General features: G+C 41.8%; 1 protein-coding gene across 3 annotated transcripts in view; it reads right to left on the minus strand.

Moving 5' to 3' along the window:
• LRFN5 (leucine rich repeat and fibronectin type III domain containing 5) overlaps nucleotides 1-5,266 on the minus strand; it is a 215,266-nt gene extending 210,000 nt beyond the window's left edge. For all 3 annotated transcript variants that reach the window (XR_002773978.1, XM_023514494.1, XM_003792180.3), the window contains exon 1: nucleotides 3,606-5,266. The gene's annotated coding sequence lies outside the window, so the exon portion shown is untranslated. The remainder of the gene's footprint in view (nucleotides 1-3,605) is intronic.
• Nucleotides 5,267-16,892: the final 11,626 nt, after the last annotated feature.

Below are 16,892 nucleotides of genomic sequence, written 5' to 3' on the forward strand. Positions count from 1 at the left end.
TGATTAGTTATTGTGTGGCATCTATGTAGAGACAGGAGCACTTTTTGATATCTGCATCCCCACCACATAACAACAGCAATGGTATCAGCAGAAAGTGAGATCCCAATTTTACCAGCAAGAAAACTCAGCAAAACTACCAAACCAAAAGTGCTTCAAGCAGCAAGAAGAAGCTGGCTTAAGGGGACAAAGGAAAATGATGGTCATTTGCGAAACGATGAAAAGAGGATGTAGCATGTGATGATCATTTAAACACCAACACTGTAACCGGACATGCAGTCAGCACCCAGGATCTGTGTAATGACAAGACACAAAAATACAAGAAGAGGGACTCAGGGTGGGAAAATCTACTACAATTCTTGCTATCCCCTCTTGAGAAAAAGGAAAGAAATCACCTTTGGCTGGTATCAATCAGAGATGGATTGATGAATTCCTCCCAAACAAGCAAGCACAGGAATCTCCCATCTCAAACAGGAAATGTGTGGATGAGTTTGTGCATACACACATTCCATGTTGGAGGAAAAGAAAGAGGTGTGTGAACAACCAAACACACACTCGTGTTGCTCAAGGTCATTCTCCTCTTAAAAAGAGAAACAGGAAAAGATGACTACAACAATGGCTCAAGGAACAAAAATCAAGTGATAATGTCTTTGCACCTCTCTGCTCATGTCTGCTTCCACAGACGTCCTATTGTTCCACCTCTACTAATAATGACTTAAAAGAGTGCTTACCAAGGAAATGGATTTTGCTGGGAAACTTTTTATGAGTATCTAATAGTCTTAACTCATCAGTGAGACAGACCAGTGAGCCAGGCCAGTGAACCAGGCCAGTAAGCCAGGCCAGCTCTCAGGACAATGCTTAACAAGCACAGTAGACTGGTGTCTCCAAACTGACTTGTACTCGCTCCATCCCTCCAGAACAGGGAGAAGATCCAGGGTGGCAGAGATCTTCACTCTTTGCTGGAACTTCTATACATGAACCCCTGTGCTAGGAATTATGACATATAACCTAACTCAGATCTACATCCATGAATGGCATTTTTAAGCACGAATCACCCCATTGTCTATGTTTAGGCTTCTAAGCATTCATCATCCATTCTAATGCATTTGTTTTGCCTTCTCTGAGGATGAGGGTGCAAACGCAAGACCTACTCTGCTTGAATTGTTAGTGGGAAAAGGCCAGAAAAAAGTGAAATGAGACAGAGAGGAGGAGGAAATACCTTATTTCCCAAGTACCTATAATGCCCGCATTCTTTCTTCCCTGGGCACACTCTAGGCAGGTAGGACTCATTTGGTAATAGATATTATGAACATACCACCTCTATTGTAATAATATTCTGGGGTTATTTCAGGGGCAAAGGGGTACCCTTGTCAAAGATTCAGAACACACAACTGTCTGTCTAGGAGCGTTTGAGTGTTAGGTGAATTACAAATACATTTATTAAAAGATATTTTCAAAAATGTGATAAAAGGAAAACCCTTTCTTCATTTCTCCCAGAGTCTCATGTTTTTAAAGGTTTATTTATTTATTTTTTAATCCAGGGAATGCCCCCCTTTTTTGCTAAGTCTTCAGGGGCAGAGCGTGGAGGGTCTGCTTTCCGGCTAAAGTGTAGTTGTCCGCGGAGTCTTCACAAGGCTAAGGTGTGTGAAGGGTGGCCCTCATCTCCTCCTCCTGCAAGTTTATTGGGCATGAGGTGGGGGAAGGAGCTTAGTCGACTTCACAGCATGTTTCAGCTGGAGGCAAAAGGGTGTAAATGACTCCATCAAACTCAGGAAAGCAAAAGGGGAGAAGAAGAAGAAGAAATGGGAATCCAGGAAACACATCCTCAGCTTCAGGTTGTCAATCCTGAAACATCACGCAGAATTTCAAAACGGATGCATTTTTGTAGCCAGCTTATGGTCCGTGTTCTTGAATATTCATGGCGGGGAGCGGATTCTGCAGGTGCAGGCGGGACATGACCGCCCTCCACACGCCTCTCCCCTTCTTCCTCTTCTCATCCCCGGCGGCCACCTCCGCCGGCCCCAAAACACCAGGGGACCCGCTGAGCTCTCCTACCCCGCCCTGAGAAATTGTCAGAGCCAGCCTGGCAGCTGCAGTGGCAGAACCCAGCCCCCAAAGCCGGCTGCTTACACGGCCTTGTAGCACCACCAGCCTGCGAAGGCTGCAGCAGCAGCCAAGACCAGACTCAGAGGAGGTGTTGGGGACGTCAGCTCGCAGGCACAAGGAGAGCAGCTCATCGGCCAGCTCCAAGTGTGCAGATGCCATCATAAGGATACCTACAGAACCGCAGGGAGTGGAGAAAAATCAAGCAGCGCCCCTACCCTTCCAAAGGGGCTTCAGCAAAGAGGCAACCCAACCCCCGCGCGCCCCGCCGGCAGCCTCAGCCACCGCCTCCAGGGGCAGGACGCGCGGCGCTGGCCGGGGCCAAACCCTCCGCCCAAGGCAGCCAGCAGGCAGCTCGGGGGCGGGAGACGAACGAGCCCTCTTAGCTGAATTATTCAGCCTGTCTTCACTGTGGAATAAAACATTGATGAGACTACTTTGGAAGTGCTTTATCTTGTTAATCCTAACGCCTTCTGAGAGAGAGTGAAATTTCCTGAAGGAGTGGATGCGGAGGTGACGGGAAAGGAAATGAAAGAAATGATGTGCGAGGGGACGGCAGGGGAAGGGGCTCTGGAAGTTAACTAAACGTGTTCTGTCTCACCGCCCAGGGGAATCTCCATCTTAGCATATCAGACCCGGCGTGTTAATGAGGCAATCACAGTCCAACCTGCTTTTTGTAAATCAAAGCACTAAAAAGAATTTTCAAAAAATACCTATTACACAGAGACTAAAACCCAAAAAACAAAACAAAACCGCACAAACAGGCTCTCCTCCGCAGTGGAGACAACACAGCCCGCCCGGATGGGGCTGGGTGGTGGTGAAGGTTTTAGCGTCCATCTCCCAGATACAGAAAGGACTTTTTTCACGGATTTATTTTTCTACATAAAAGGAAACCCTTGCAGTGAAACGCCGTATCTCAACACATACATCCCTGACAAAGAATTCCTTGCCATGCGAAAAAAATCCCAAGAAAACTCCATTTGGGGTCAAAGTCTCCAGATGCGTAATTTACAACTAGTAAAAGGATCTGGCAAGCTTGTCCACAACAACAACAGAAAAGAAAACAGCCTGGCACCACAAGTAGAGAGGGGTCAAAATCATCCTTGGCTGAAATGATGGGTGGATCCAAACACCCCTCTCACCGCACAATCTGGAGAGGGCTGGATACCAAATGGTCCATGGCAACCACAGCCTGAAGGAAGCAGGAAATGTTAATCTCTGGGCATCTTCAGACAGGTTAAACACGCCTAGCTCTTAAAAAAAATCCTTGGGGTGGAGCAGATCCCTATTCCCTCAGCTTTCACTACTGGGTTAAGTGCTCAGGTATAAATTTATCCTCCACCTACTAGAAATGGTATTACAGCATCAGCGAGCAGGCGCCCATGGATACCCAGCCCTTCCTAATGATTTTGAAAACATTAATAAGTAAAGTAGCCTGCAATGCAGATAAGACCTAGAACAGATAAGAGAAAACCGGGTGAGGCGAGCAGTCGTCTGCCTGTTACCTGTGTCTCTAGGGGAAAAGACGGTCGTAGGAAGACTTTCTGCCCGCAGGTACAATCCCGGCAAGGTGGCTCCAGGTGGCTGTCACGGTCGTACTCGGGGCTCCTTCGTCACTTCTCTGCCCTTTGCCATAGCTCAGCACCCGCATCCTAGGGAGTCGGAGAGGCGGCTCCTGCCACTGCCGCCGCTGCCCGCAGGTCGCGCTGGGTGGGGGATCCGTGGCGATCGCCCCATGAAACCCGCGTCTCGGGGCCCGGGAGCGGGCAGAGGCAGGGCGGCCACGCACGCACACTCAGAGACACGCACACTCACACGCACACTCGCACCCGGGCGCGCGCGCACTTGTACTCACACTTGCACACGCACACCCAGCTCCGCACGGGGAGGGAACAGTTTCTTCTCACGGCTGGCTTTGAAGTCCACCAGACCGCGGGCAGCAGAGAGAGCTTTCTCTCATAGCCGGTCAATCACGTTTCCTTCAAGTTCTCCTCCAACCTGAATCCACGTAATTCAAGAGCTGTTGACATTTTGGTGGGGAGGAGGAAGCCGGAAAAGAGCTGAGAAAGTCGGGGATTTTGTTAAGCAGTTTGAAAAGCAATCCTCATTACCTTGTTTGTATCGCAAACCAGCTAGAAGAGCTGAACTTTTGGCTTCAAATGCTGGGGACTGAAACGTAAATATCTTTCTGGCCAAGACAGGAGGGTCTAGATGCGCAGAAACGATAAAGCTGCAAGACCCGCTCTTGACCTTGCCATGTACCTGGAAGCAGGTTAATATCGGTGTTTTCCAAGCCTCTGGGTAAAGCGATCCACACACCTGGGTCCACAGCCCAACAGCCCTTCCAAATCCAGCCAGGAAAATAGGTCTGGGCGTCCTCCGCGCTCTTCGAGAACCCGGGCACGGAGGGACATCGCCGAGTTAACACGTTTGCTTCTGGGCAGTGGATAAAAGACAGTCAAATGCATCAGATAGACGCGCGCGTACACACACGCGCGCGCACACACGCAGCTAGCTGGAAAGCGGCTTACAAAAACACCAGAGGGATGCCAAGATGACTTGAAAAGGTATCCAGGATCTTTCCGGAAAAGGGAAGGGCCAGCAGGAGGTTACCAAAGTCTTTTCAAGTCTTTCAATTCTTCCTCTGGCTGGAGAGTGTGTGTATTTCCAGGTTTCCTCCGTCTGCCCCACCCCCGTCTAGTTGCGCTTTTTCCCCTGATACAACCAAGCTTGCAAAATGGATTATGTGGGTGGGCTGTCCTCACAGTCCAGAGCTCCCCAAAGTCAAGAATCCTAAGGGAGCAGCCAGCTGTGAAACCATTCCCATCCTCACGAGAAAGAGGAGAAACACGCACAAACACACGCGCGCCCGGGCACACACACGCACACCCACATCCAGTCCTCGGCTCCGGCAGCTCTGCACGCGCTCACCGCCTCCCTGCGCGCCGCTGCACAGCGCCCCGCCCGCCGCCGGCGCCCGGGCGAGTCGGCAGTTCAGGCGTTAGGCAGGCAACCGAGGTCCCGGGCTGTGGCAGCGTCTCGGGCGGGCCCCAGAGCCGGGCTCCCCACGGCGGCGCGTGCTGGCACCGGCAGCCGCCTGGCCCCGAGGAACGGCGCCCGGCTCTGCAGCATCAGGCGGCGGTGGCGGCGGCGGGCGCGCGGCCGTGAGCCCAGCCCTCGCCGCAGTGACGGGAGCGGCCGCGCCGCCCAGACCCCGAGAGTCAGACTAGACCCCGAGAGTCAGACAGGCCCGGGTTGGGGCCGCGGAGCTGCCGTCAGCACTTGCGCCTCCTGTCCCGACGCGTTCAGAACCCTATACCCGGGGCGTGCGGAGTGGAACTGCAAAGCTCCGGGAAACCCCCAGGCGGAGGAGGCGCGGGGGCGTTGCAGGCAGGGGGAGGGGAGACGGAGGAAAACCTGGAGTAGGAAGGGTAACTTTCGGGGGCGCTCCCAGATTCCTTCGGAAGAGGAATATGCTGATCGCCCCCTGTCCGAATAAAGCGTCACTGGGTCAGGCTGCAGCTGCTTTAAAGGCACTGGGAAAGTCGTTAGCGCTAACCTGCTGGAACATCTAAGGCAGTGAACTACCGATTGGCTTCCAGGGTCCCCTCAGTCGTGGGGTTTGGTCTGCTCAGTGACCAGATGAGAACGAATTCTGAAAATTACATTTATATCTGGGGATCAACTCCGGTCAGCACCAGACGTTTCAGCTGGCCACATTTTAGTATGCCAAGGGCAGAAAGGGTGTCCTCATAAGCCAGGCTTGGCCTCTAAGGTCAACTGCGCAGGGGAAGGGCTGAAGCAGAAGAGAGGTCAGTAGGGAGGAGAGGCCAGACTGGGCCCCATGGAGAGGGATCTGGCCAGGGCCCTCGCCTGGTTTTGCTCTAAACTCCGCCAAAATTCCCTTACACTAGTCCCACTCTCCACAGCCTGTTAAATTCAGGTAAGTAAAGAAAAGGCTTTAAAAACCCCATGAGTGAACTCTCACTGTTCCTCTCTGCTGGAGCCTTGAAATGCTGTTGCTTGCATTTACCGGTTCACCAGCACGTGGCCTTCGGCCTCTGCACACACTTCCCCTTTCAGTTATGACCCTGGCTATCTCAGATACCACTGGGTCCCCAAAAGGAATGCAAAAGTCAGGGGTTGCAAAGGGAAGGCAGCTAATAAGGGCCTCTGCTTGGCCTACTTGGCAAAGGCTCCTGCTGGTGGCCGCCTTGGATAAGGCACTGTCTCATTTTGCTAAGAAGAAAGCTTTGGTCTGCGGCTGCACACGCGAGCGAGCGTACAATTGATCACATGCACGGGCTCACCCGAGCGCGCACACGTGCACCCTTGCGTAAAGGAGACCCACACAGCCGCTTCTGTCGGGGAAGTGCTTTAGGTCGAATCTGCTCGCTTCTCCTCCTTTCTCTCCTCCCTCTGTCTCCCCGTGCAATCTCGGGTTAGGAATCCGCGCAAACGAACAGGCCGCTCCGCTTTGGAGGAGCACTGCTGCGGACAGCAGTTCCTGCTGCGTAGCCTCTCTCCAAGTCCACGGAGCTGCCAGGTCTGGGGCTCCGGGGGTCTCCGCGGGAGCGCGGGAGGTGCAGTATCGGAGTTCGAGGGCTGGAGGCTCGAACCCCATGCAGCAGGAAGACTGAGCAGCAATTCCAGGCACAAATAAATAAAAGGAACACGGTGAACAAACATGCCAGCGGACACCACTGAAGTCCAGGAGAGTCTCCACTGAAACCATTAGCGTTTTCCCTGCAGCTGTCCGTCCCCCGATGGAGAAAATCGGGTTTTCCAAGAAGTTCACAGGGAGAATGTGCAGCGAACTGAGGTCACAGACTTCCAGAGGCACGGGAAGAGAAAACGCTTCCATCCTCGGCCCACTTTAAACTTGGTTGCTTCTGGGACTTCACCGGAGAGCGATGGAGTTGCACCAGCCAGGACGACAGACAGATCTGAGCGAGCACTTCCAAGTCCTTTAGGACGCGGGGGTGACTCTTTTTTCTTTCAGGATTGTCCCACTTGCCACCCTTTCCAGCTGAGCTGATAAGAACCACTAAAAGTCTAGGAGATAAGAATTTGCAGTTCCCTCTGGGGACCAAAGTATACAGAGAGATACCGAATAAGAAGTAAAAAGACCTTGCACTGCTGAGCTGAGTAACTTACTTTCTCTCTCTCTCTTTCTCTCTCTCTCTCTCTCCCCTCCCTTCCCTTCTTTTCCCCTTCCTTCCTTTTCCTTTCCTATGTTTCTTTTTTGTTGCGTTTAGACAGAGGCAGGGAGGGGAGACACTTAGCCAGCGGTAGGAAGGATTGGGAATGTAGCAGAGTTCAAATTCAAACAGCATCTGCCGTAGAAAAGCGCTCGCTTGCCTGCTCGCTCCTCCTCCCTCTCAGTGAGTGTGTGTTTGAGAAAAAAGAAACCAATGTCTCCTTAATGTGGACAGTAACAGTGCATAACTTTTCACTATTTTCTTCATGCTGAAAATCCTACTAGGCTTAAAAAGAAAAAAAAAAGAAAGAAAGAAAGAAAGCCAGCCCTCTCTCTGGCCTTCTTGTGTGGCCTGGGTTACACGAAGTATTTGAAAGTGCTTCCTCTATTCCTCCATTTCATCTCTCTCTAGGGAAAAAAAAAAAAAATCTCTCCTAAAGCTGGATGACCTTTCACTCTCCAGATACATTATTTTTCTTTTCCTGCCCACCCAAGCTGATTACAATTTTCGGAGAGAGGGAAGGAGGAAGAAAGGTTTGTTTTGTGTGACTGTCCCTGGAAAGGGGCCAGACCTGAAGGGAGCAGGTGGGATATTTTTTTCCCAAAGGGAACAAGAACATATCCTTCTTTTACTTTTATTGCTGTGCGGATGAAGGGGGGGGCCTCCAAAACTAGGATGTTTCCAAGAAAAAATGTCTAGTTTATTTATATTATTTTTGTTGATTTTAGCCAGCTCTGAAGTGGGTATATTTTACAAGTTTAAATACATTCCTTGTAGAATACTATTTCCTTATACATTGACATGTCAAAAGTATTTTTTCATAGAAAAAATTAGAGTGATTTTTTTTTCTCAGTAGAGTAGCTGCCTTGATTTTCTTAACATGTCCCCTGACTTACTGTTTATGCCAAATCACTTTAAAAATCAGCTTTTTCTTTCCCCCAGATCACTTTTTTCTAAGGACCAACAGCTAAATGTTAGACTGCCAAGTTTCTCAGAATAAGGTAGTATTAAAAAAAAAAAAAAGATTTTTTAGTAATTTCAGCAGTTCATAGAAATGTAAATGTTTTGCAGTTAAAATGAAATTTATCAAAATGTCACCTGAATTTTTCTTTACATTGTTACTTAGCATTTGTACTTCTAAGCTGCGGAGAAAATTATGATCTTTTCTACTTAAAAATTGGGGTTCACTATTGGTTTACATGCCTTATTTTTTTTTTTTTAATTTATGGGACTTGAAAGGCACAGTAAGTTAGCACTTCCTTGAAAGGTATTTCATTCTTTTGTTTCATGTCTACTTGAAGAAGCTTATTTTATGTTGGGAACGTCTTATCTCCAAATGTTCTACATGATAATCACTGCTGAGTTATAAGCCTTTCATTCTTTTATTAATACAACGTAATAGGATAAGTCATCTGTTAATTCAAAACTGGAAAATGGTGTGAAGAAACAACAATACAAGTCTCTGAATGAAGGCATATAATTTTTAAAAACTGATTTAAAAGAACTGATTAAACAGAATAAATGAAGTCCAAATCTTTAAGTTTTCTTTAGTCACTATTATAGATGTACCCCACATAGTCTGAAATTTAAAAAGAGGTCTGCTTGTCTTAGAAGCATATTTCTGGTGTTGTACCTGACCAGGAAGTCCTAGAGTACAGTATATTTTGGCAACTAAATTTTCCCAATAATATGATTCAACTTACCGTTAACTTGAGAGCATGTGTCATAGATAGGTAAACAAATTTCCCACTGGACCAAAAAAAAAAAAAAATCAAATGTATTTAGTACTTAATAATCTTTTGGGTTCCAGAAAACACTCTCTTGTTATTGTTTTTTCTTTTTTTTTTGCTGGCTTATATAAAACATTTATTTTCTTCCTGTATTTTTGTTATACGTGGTAACCTGTATGGATCATGGTAACAGCACTACGAGCTCACTGCCTACCTAGTGAATACTGAAACTACAGAAACCCAAGACATTACTGGATGGAAGTGGTCAATTTTCCTTTTTTACTAAGAAAAAATGACCTTTGAAGCTCAACTTTAGATAGACAATTTTTTTGAGAGATCACATCATAGTCAAGGACTTTCTCAGAGAGCTCAAAGATAAATGATTATTTCAGACATAAACTTGCTGTAGAGAAAGAATGGTTCTTAAACAGTATGGAAAACAGGAGGTAAATTGTATTATTCATTACCATCCATCTTTTTTTTCCTTATTTACTTATATCCTGGTATAACTCCCCACATTTGCCTGTTTCTATTTAGTTACCCAAGAGCTCCAAAGCGTGATGTTCTGTCAAGGAACAAACAGCTAAGTCAGAGAAGAATGCTTCATATTATGATTTCTTCTCATCAGAACTCTCTTTTTAAAATTTTTTTTATTAAATCATAAACACATATATCATGTATACATTAATGCATTTATGGGGTGTAATGTATAGTGATGCAAAGCGGATATAATTAAGCTTTTAGGGAAAATTTTATCAGGCTAATTCAAACTAAACTGTGATTATCAGCTTACCTACCTTGAGACAGAAAGGAAACTTAATTTCTAAAAAGTAGACTTTCCAGCAAAATGTGTTTAAATATATGGAAAGCAGACATACCTTGCATATTTGATTTAAGTATGGTAGTATTTTTTATGCTTTTCTTTCTGTATTTTTATAATGTTATGAAACAATTATTTACATCTATTTTTTAAACTTTGAAGAAGCATTTAAAAAATGTACTTGTGTGTATCTATGTGTATGCGTGTGTGTTCTGTTTCCAAGGATAAATTAGAAGTTATTGAGTAACAAACACAGGAAAGAAGATACTGTTTCCCAGCATGAAGACAGAACACAACAAGCAGAAATGAGTTCAGGAGGTCAAGGAATCCATCTCATAATTTCCACACCATACTGAAACTTGATTCTAAACTGAAGCTAGTCATGAATTAATTATCTAAAAACAAAAAGTTGAAATGACTTGGTTTATGAGCCCTGGTAAGTACACTAAATCAGGTTAGTTGTAGGTGATCAAATATTTGAAAGTCTATGTACTTAACCTTTTCAACATAAATTTAAAAAGCATGATGAAGAAATACCTAACTTTTGCTTTTTAGCTTTAGTTTTACAAATTCAGTTTTCTAAAGTTTATCTCCACACACTACCCCTGTATTTCAGGCAGATGGCCACAAGTTGGCAGTACTGTGATACTCTCACATGTTTGAGACCATGGGACTGGATTTACTTATAAGATAGATTTAGTCATTTCACGGTTATGATTTAATAAAAAGTAAATAAATAAAAAGATATAGATCTGAAGCTTAATTTTGATTTATTTTATTAAAGATATATTTTCATGAAAACAAATAAGTTTTACCTACACGAAAGCAGACAATTTCCTTTAGAACAATTATTTCTAAACATAGATTTCTAGACCATGATTAGGTAATTTGCCATCTCATATCTCTTTACCAGTTATTTTCTCCTTTTTAGAGAAGAGCCTGGGTGACTGTCACTTTTTTTTAATCGTATCTTCTGTCTATATTTTTCCTAGTCCCTTAATTCACTGAAGTCTTTTCACGTTAATCTTTTGGTATTAAAGTTCCAGTGGACTTATTTAGTTCTTTGGCTGTGATTTCTCTAATGAAAGAGATTCTTTTCTGTGACTGCTTGCCCCAAACTGCTCTTTCCACAAAGTGGCCTTCCTTATCTGCTCCCAGTTTTGTTCATTCCGTGGAAATTCCTTGAACACCTTGTTACAGCCTGAGCTCTGCAAGGGCAGAGAGGAGAGAGGACCCACAGACTGACCATAACTTTCTGGCCTCTGTCCCTCATGATAAAGCTCACAGTCCAGTAGTGGTAAGTAGACAAACAAGAAGTTGTTACATTATGATCTTGATTTTGCTTCACCAACTACAATCTGTGAGCCCAATTATATTCTCTTGTGATACTTTAGGAACCACTTTCTTATTTTTTTTCTGTTATTTATTATTATTATTATTATTTTGGCCAGGGCTGGATTTGAACCCACCACCTGCGGCATTTGGGGCCAGTGCCCTACTCCTTTGAGCCACAGGCGCCACCCAGGAACCACTTTCTATTAACTCTGATAATAGTTTCTCCACATTCATTCAAATTACCTTGTGAGGTAGCCTGAGAAATATCCGGATAAAATCCTTTACTGCAGTACAAGATGCAGTGAGGGATATTACTCAACAAAGTTTTGGAATAAAACAGACCCAGGTTTGAATCTTGGTTCTGAGATGCACTGTGTTACTTGTGGAAATCATTTAACTCTATCTGAATCCTTAGATTTGATGACTATAAAAGGGAAATGAGAAGACTTAGATTAGGGGGAGGTTGAGAGGTTTTCATAACTGTCTGTATAAACTACCTAACTGAAGAAAGTACACCACATATATTGTTTCCTACCATTAGTCTATGTCAAATCATATAATGAATGACTAACCTTGCGGGAGTATATTCTTTTACAAATAACCTAGTTTCTCTAAATAATCTACTTTTTAATCAATAAAACTTTCTCATAAAAACTTCCTGAGATAAAACACTTTTTATTTTCATTCGTATTAAATGAACTATAATCTTGGCTAGGTATTGATTAGCAAAATTTTGAATATTCAAGTTGCTTTCTTCAGATATCATATACCTTAAAACTTCTTAGAAGTCTTATACAAATGCTTAAATAACTTCCCCTTTAAGAGAACTGCTTTAAGAATAAAGTATTCAAAGAAGCTTCCTTGAGTTATACCCAGCTTGTCCTAGCCTCTCAGACTAGTAGGTGTATATTATGTATCTTCACCATTCTTGAGGTAGCTGGAGCTTAACAGTGAAAAACTATTATATTAACTGTTAGAAAAGTTAAGAAATATGTTGATAATAAAAGTAGGGCATTATGAAAATAAAAATAGAAACATTAAATATAGATGTTAAATTACATGCCCTCAAATGTATTAAAATACTCATTAACATTTATATTTGTGGAAAATATAATTAGTTTTAAACTTTTTTAATTGCATTATATTGCTATGCAATGAAATGTTTCCAGTTTCCTGAAAGTGATTGTGTCGACTGCCAACACTCAGCTATTAATTTAACTTAATTAATTACCAATTTAAACTATAATTATCTGTTATATCTTTACTTTCTGCTTGGATATGCAAAAACATAAAATATTTTCTTTTTTGTGTGTGGTTTGTCTCGTTTTAACATTAAATAATTTTATAAAATAAGAACCATTTAAAATCAAAAAGTATATTGTTGAAAAATTAACATTAAGACACTTAAGGTGAGAACATAGTATATGTTTTATAGTGGTTTTATTGTCAACAGAATTTAAGAATGAAGAAAAAACTGCTTGATAAGTCATCATGAAATATCATATGAGGTTGCAATCTTTTCTGTATAGTTTTCAAACATGTGGTGAGCTTTGATTACAGATAGTCTTTATAACTTTATACATTTGTGGATTAGCTACATTTTCTGAAAGAAATCTTTCAAGCCTATCTCATTTTCTGTTGTGTGGAAAATGTAGCTAAAACTATGAAAATATTGGCATTAAATTTATATATTCATTCATTCACTTTCATAAACTATGTCTTAGCATTTGGTACTTCCTGGTATTGACACCTTCAACTAAGACATACTCTTTTTTTGACAGAGTCTCAACCTGTCACCCTGGGTAGAGTGCCATGGCATCATCATAGCTCACAGCAACCTTCAACTCTTGGGTTCAAGTGATCCTCTTGCTTCAGTTTTTCTTTTTTTTCTTTATTTTTTTTGGTGGGGGCAGCTTTTGACTGGGGCTGGGTTTGAACCTGCCACCTCCAGCATATGGGGCCAGTGCCGTACCCCTTTGAGCCACAGGCACCACCAATTTTTCTATTTTAGTTGAACTGGGTTCTTGCTCAGGCTGCTCTCAACCTCATGAGGTTAAGCTATCCACCCACCCTGGCCTCCCAATCTTGTAACCTTGTTCTTTAGTTTTCTTTAATGAGAAAACGGACATTATGTCAGGAAAAGAAAATGAAAGAGGGAAAAGTGATGAATGAAGGCAAATTATAAGTTAATAATTATCCAGAACCACATAAACAATTCTCTGTGTGTTGACCAGGAATGGTTTTTACATTTTGACATCAAACACTAATTCTCTATTTTCAAAATCATTATTATATATTCCACAGATGTGTTTGTTTTATACCCTTTTAATAGGATGGTGACAAATGGATAATTTATATTTTAAAAAAGACAAGTATAATTGTCTGAAATGCGCACATACCCCAGGGACTTAGAATGGAATTTTCAACACTTTAAGGAATGTTTTCCAATTTGGTGAATGGTGAAATACAGGTTTTCAATTTCAACTTTGTCTTAAATGTTAAAATACTCATAATTTAAAAAGTACACATTTTAATAATTTGGAGACAGACCCTTGTTTGAGGCGATGAACTAGATGAAGGCAGTGTCTTGTCTAGTGACCTCGTATTAGAGACCTTGATTGGATTCAGGAGTTCTACACTAACTTACTTGTTTAGAAACTTGCTAGTGAATTCTGAGATGGATTCCTCAATCACCCGAGCTCATTTCGGCCTGTTGTGTTCTATCTTTACAGTAAGAAACGATACCCTCTTTCCTGTGTTAGTTATTTAATAACTTCTAATGTATACTTGGTATGAGAATACTCTTTTATAGGCAAAATGCATGCAAGTTTTCCAACACCAAACAGGCAAACACAGGAACATCTCTTCTTGGAATTGGAGAATTAGGAGAGGAAGTTATAGAAGAGTTTTCTGGAAGCTTTTGTGGAATATGCTCCAGTGGCAATTTACAGTGACACTGAAAATGTTAAAGAAGGAAAACCCATGTACAGAAAGGAGATAGCTGGCCGAGTTTATGTAAATGGAAAAACATTCTTCATTGTAAAAATATGAGAGATAATTTTACACTCACATAGCAAATGTCCATTCAAGTGGCAGTTACTCTTTGAAAGCTCATTTTACTTTCTTTGAAATATTTTCCGGTTTGTGGAACATGTAAACTCATAGTTACTTTCCTTATTGTACTTTGCTTTGACTTTTAGGTACAAAATGTCTCCCACTAGGGTTAATTTGCTGTGTGTTTCTGTGCCTATATATTACTTTAATTTTTTTTTTTTTTTGGCTTTAGTGGTGCTGGGACTCAGGACACAATATCCTAAAATGAAGACCTCAGAGGCAAAAGTTTTTCTCTACTCTCCTTCTCTCAGACCCATTCTCCCCTATCTAGTCATAAAACCACAGTTCCTTTTTCATAACGCCAGCCATAAACCTAAAAATATTACTCTAACTTCCCCCCCTCATTTCTGTGTCAAAACTGGCAATAAAGAAATTGTTTGCCCTGTATTGTTTGACCATAAGTTGTAAGACCCCCATTCCAGAGAGTGTCTCACCCCATGTCAAGAAGGAAGGAATGAAAGCTCAGAAATCCCAAGAAAAATCCAGACAGGCCTGGCTGGGTTTCCACACTGAGACTATGAGCATTAAATCATATCCTTTGGGGCCAATCATATGTCTATGTGGCTATCCATTCTTTGGGAAACCTAAGAACAAAAACAGAAAATTTCCCCCTGTATGTTAGTGTCTGCATTCTAAAATCTCCCATGTACACATTAATAAATGTTGTGTGTTTTCAACCAACCTTGAGAGGACAAAGGGAAAACGTCCCCTTTACCCTACAGGGCAACGTGTCTGTGCCGTGAGAGGCATTAGGGAGCAAATGGTCAAACTGAAAGGCAGTGGTAGGAAGCATAGCCCAGGAAAATAAACCCTGGATTTGAAAAAGTAGTTAAACTTTTTGAAAAAATAGTGAGTGAACATCATTCGCATTTTACTGAAGGATGTCTTTAGTTTCGACTATAATCTAGTCTGACTAGAATCAGAGCCTCACATTCTAGATAGGACATGTTAATGTAAGGTGATAATTTTTAATGCAGTGAATGCAAAGCCTTCCTTAATTTTTGTTTTTGTCTTTTTGAGTTTTATATTTATTTGTTTCATCTCTTAAGTGTTGAAGTGCATAAGATAATATCCTAGACTTTGCTTTAACCATTTTATTTGGTTTGTGTAACGATTTCAAATACCTGAATTTCTCCTCTTTGATTTTAATATGCAATAGAGTCATATGGTTATGTACATAAACTTTACACAGAACAGCTTGTTCAATCAAGGATTATTTTAAAAATGTGTTTTTGTTTCATTTTTGGCATCTACTAACAGTATAATAGGCAAATAGAAACTGACTTGGAGAAACTGCAATTTAAGACAATAAGAGTTTTTTTTACTCGTAGCAATCATGATGACAAACAATTGATGATACGTTCCATTTTGCTTTCTGGTAATGTTTTTATTGCAGACTTTAAACATATCTGCATGAACTCATGATGAACCATTTTTGGAATACAATCTATGGAGCTTAACTCTAGCTGAGTAAGTACTTTCTCGATCCAATCTGACAATTACTTTCACTATATTTCTGATTTACTTAAAATGAATCAGAGAATTGGCATTTGTCATTAATCCAATGTATAACACCTATGCTTTTACATGTATATTACTATAATAAAAATGCTTTGTGATATTTGCAGCCTTGTAAGGGGAAAACTAATTTACAGATATATTTAAACTGAAGTTTTAGATCCTTTATTGAAATAAAACAAGCCTTATTCTATTTAAAGGTTATTTCTGAGTTGTGAAAATTATCTCCCCCCTCATCCCCATGTTTCTGAAATTCCCGTATTTTCTCCTTCAATCACAATCACACAGATGTGTGAGGACATTTCCTTTTGTAACTGTCATGGAAATCTTAGCAGCAGACAGAAACTGCTCCAGGTCTGTCAAATAAATGCATGATAAATATATATTTTTAATGTCCACTTATGCAAGAGTACTATATCCCTTTAAATATTAATATAAGCCCATGCTGGTTGGCAACAATTACTTTACAAATCGTGTCTTTTATTCATATTTGGTAATGCTTGGATTTCCCAAGAGCAAAAATCTAATGTTAGAAAGGAATTTATAGTTCAGCTATCTCAACTGCTATTTTAAAATTAAAAATTAAAACCCTGATGTCCGAAGACCACAAATTAACTTTCCACGCTTTATGTGGAGAAGAGGAGAAAGGAATAAATCAATTAGACTACACTGTGTCCTTTCTGCTCTCCAAACATATTAAGATTAATAAGGTTCCTTGTAAAGAGGAGAGATTCACCCACATTTAAAGTAATTCATTTAAGAAATATTTATGGAATTCGAGGAGGAATTATTGTTCTAAGAAAATAATAATGTTTCATAATTTGAAGTGCTATGAAGACAATCATTAACTTAAATAATACTTAGAATTTATGAGTTTCTTGACATTTAAATAAGGTGTTGTATCCATTATAATAATTCTAAAATTGTAGTCTTTCTTAAGGAGGAAGTAAGTCAGATTATGGACTAAAATATAGCCCAAGGGTCACTCACTAGAATCCTGAAATCCAGCTCTACCTTGGATTCCCGTAACTTCACAAGCTTAGGCAGAGCATAGTAAGTACATGAGTGCTTCAT

The sequence above is a fragment of the Otolemur garnettii genome, unplaced genomic scaffold, assembly GCF_000181295.1.
Source record: "Otolemur garnettii isolate 467f Iridium unplaced genomic scaffold, OtoGar3 scaffold00054, whole genome shotgun sequence".
Taxonomy (NCBI): domain Eukaryota; kingdom Metazoa; phylum Chordata; class Mammalia; order Primates; family Galagidae; genus Otolemur; species Otolemur garnettii.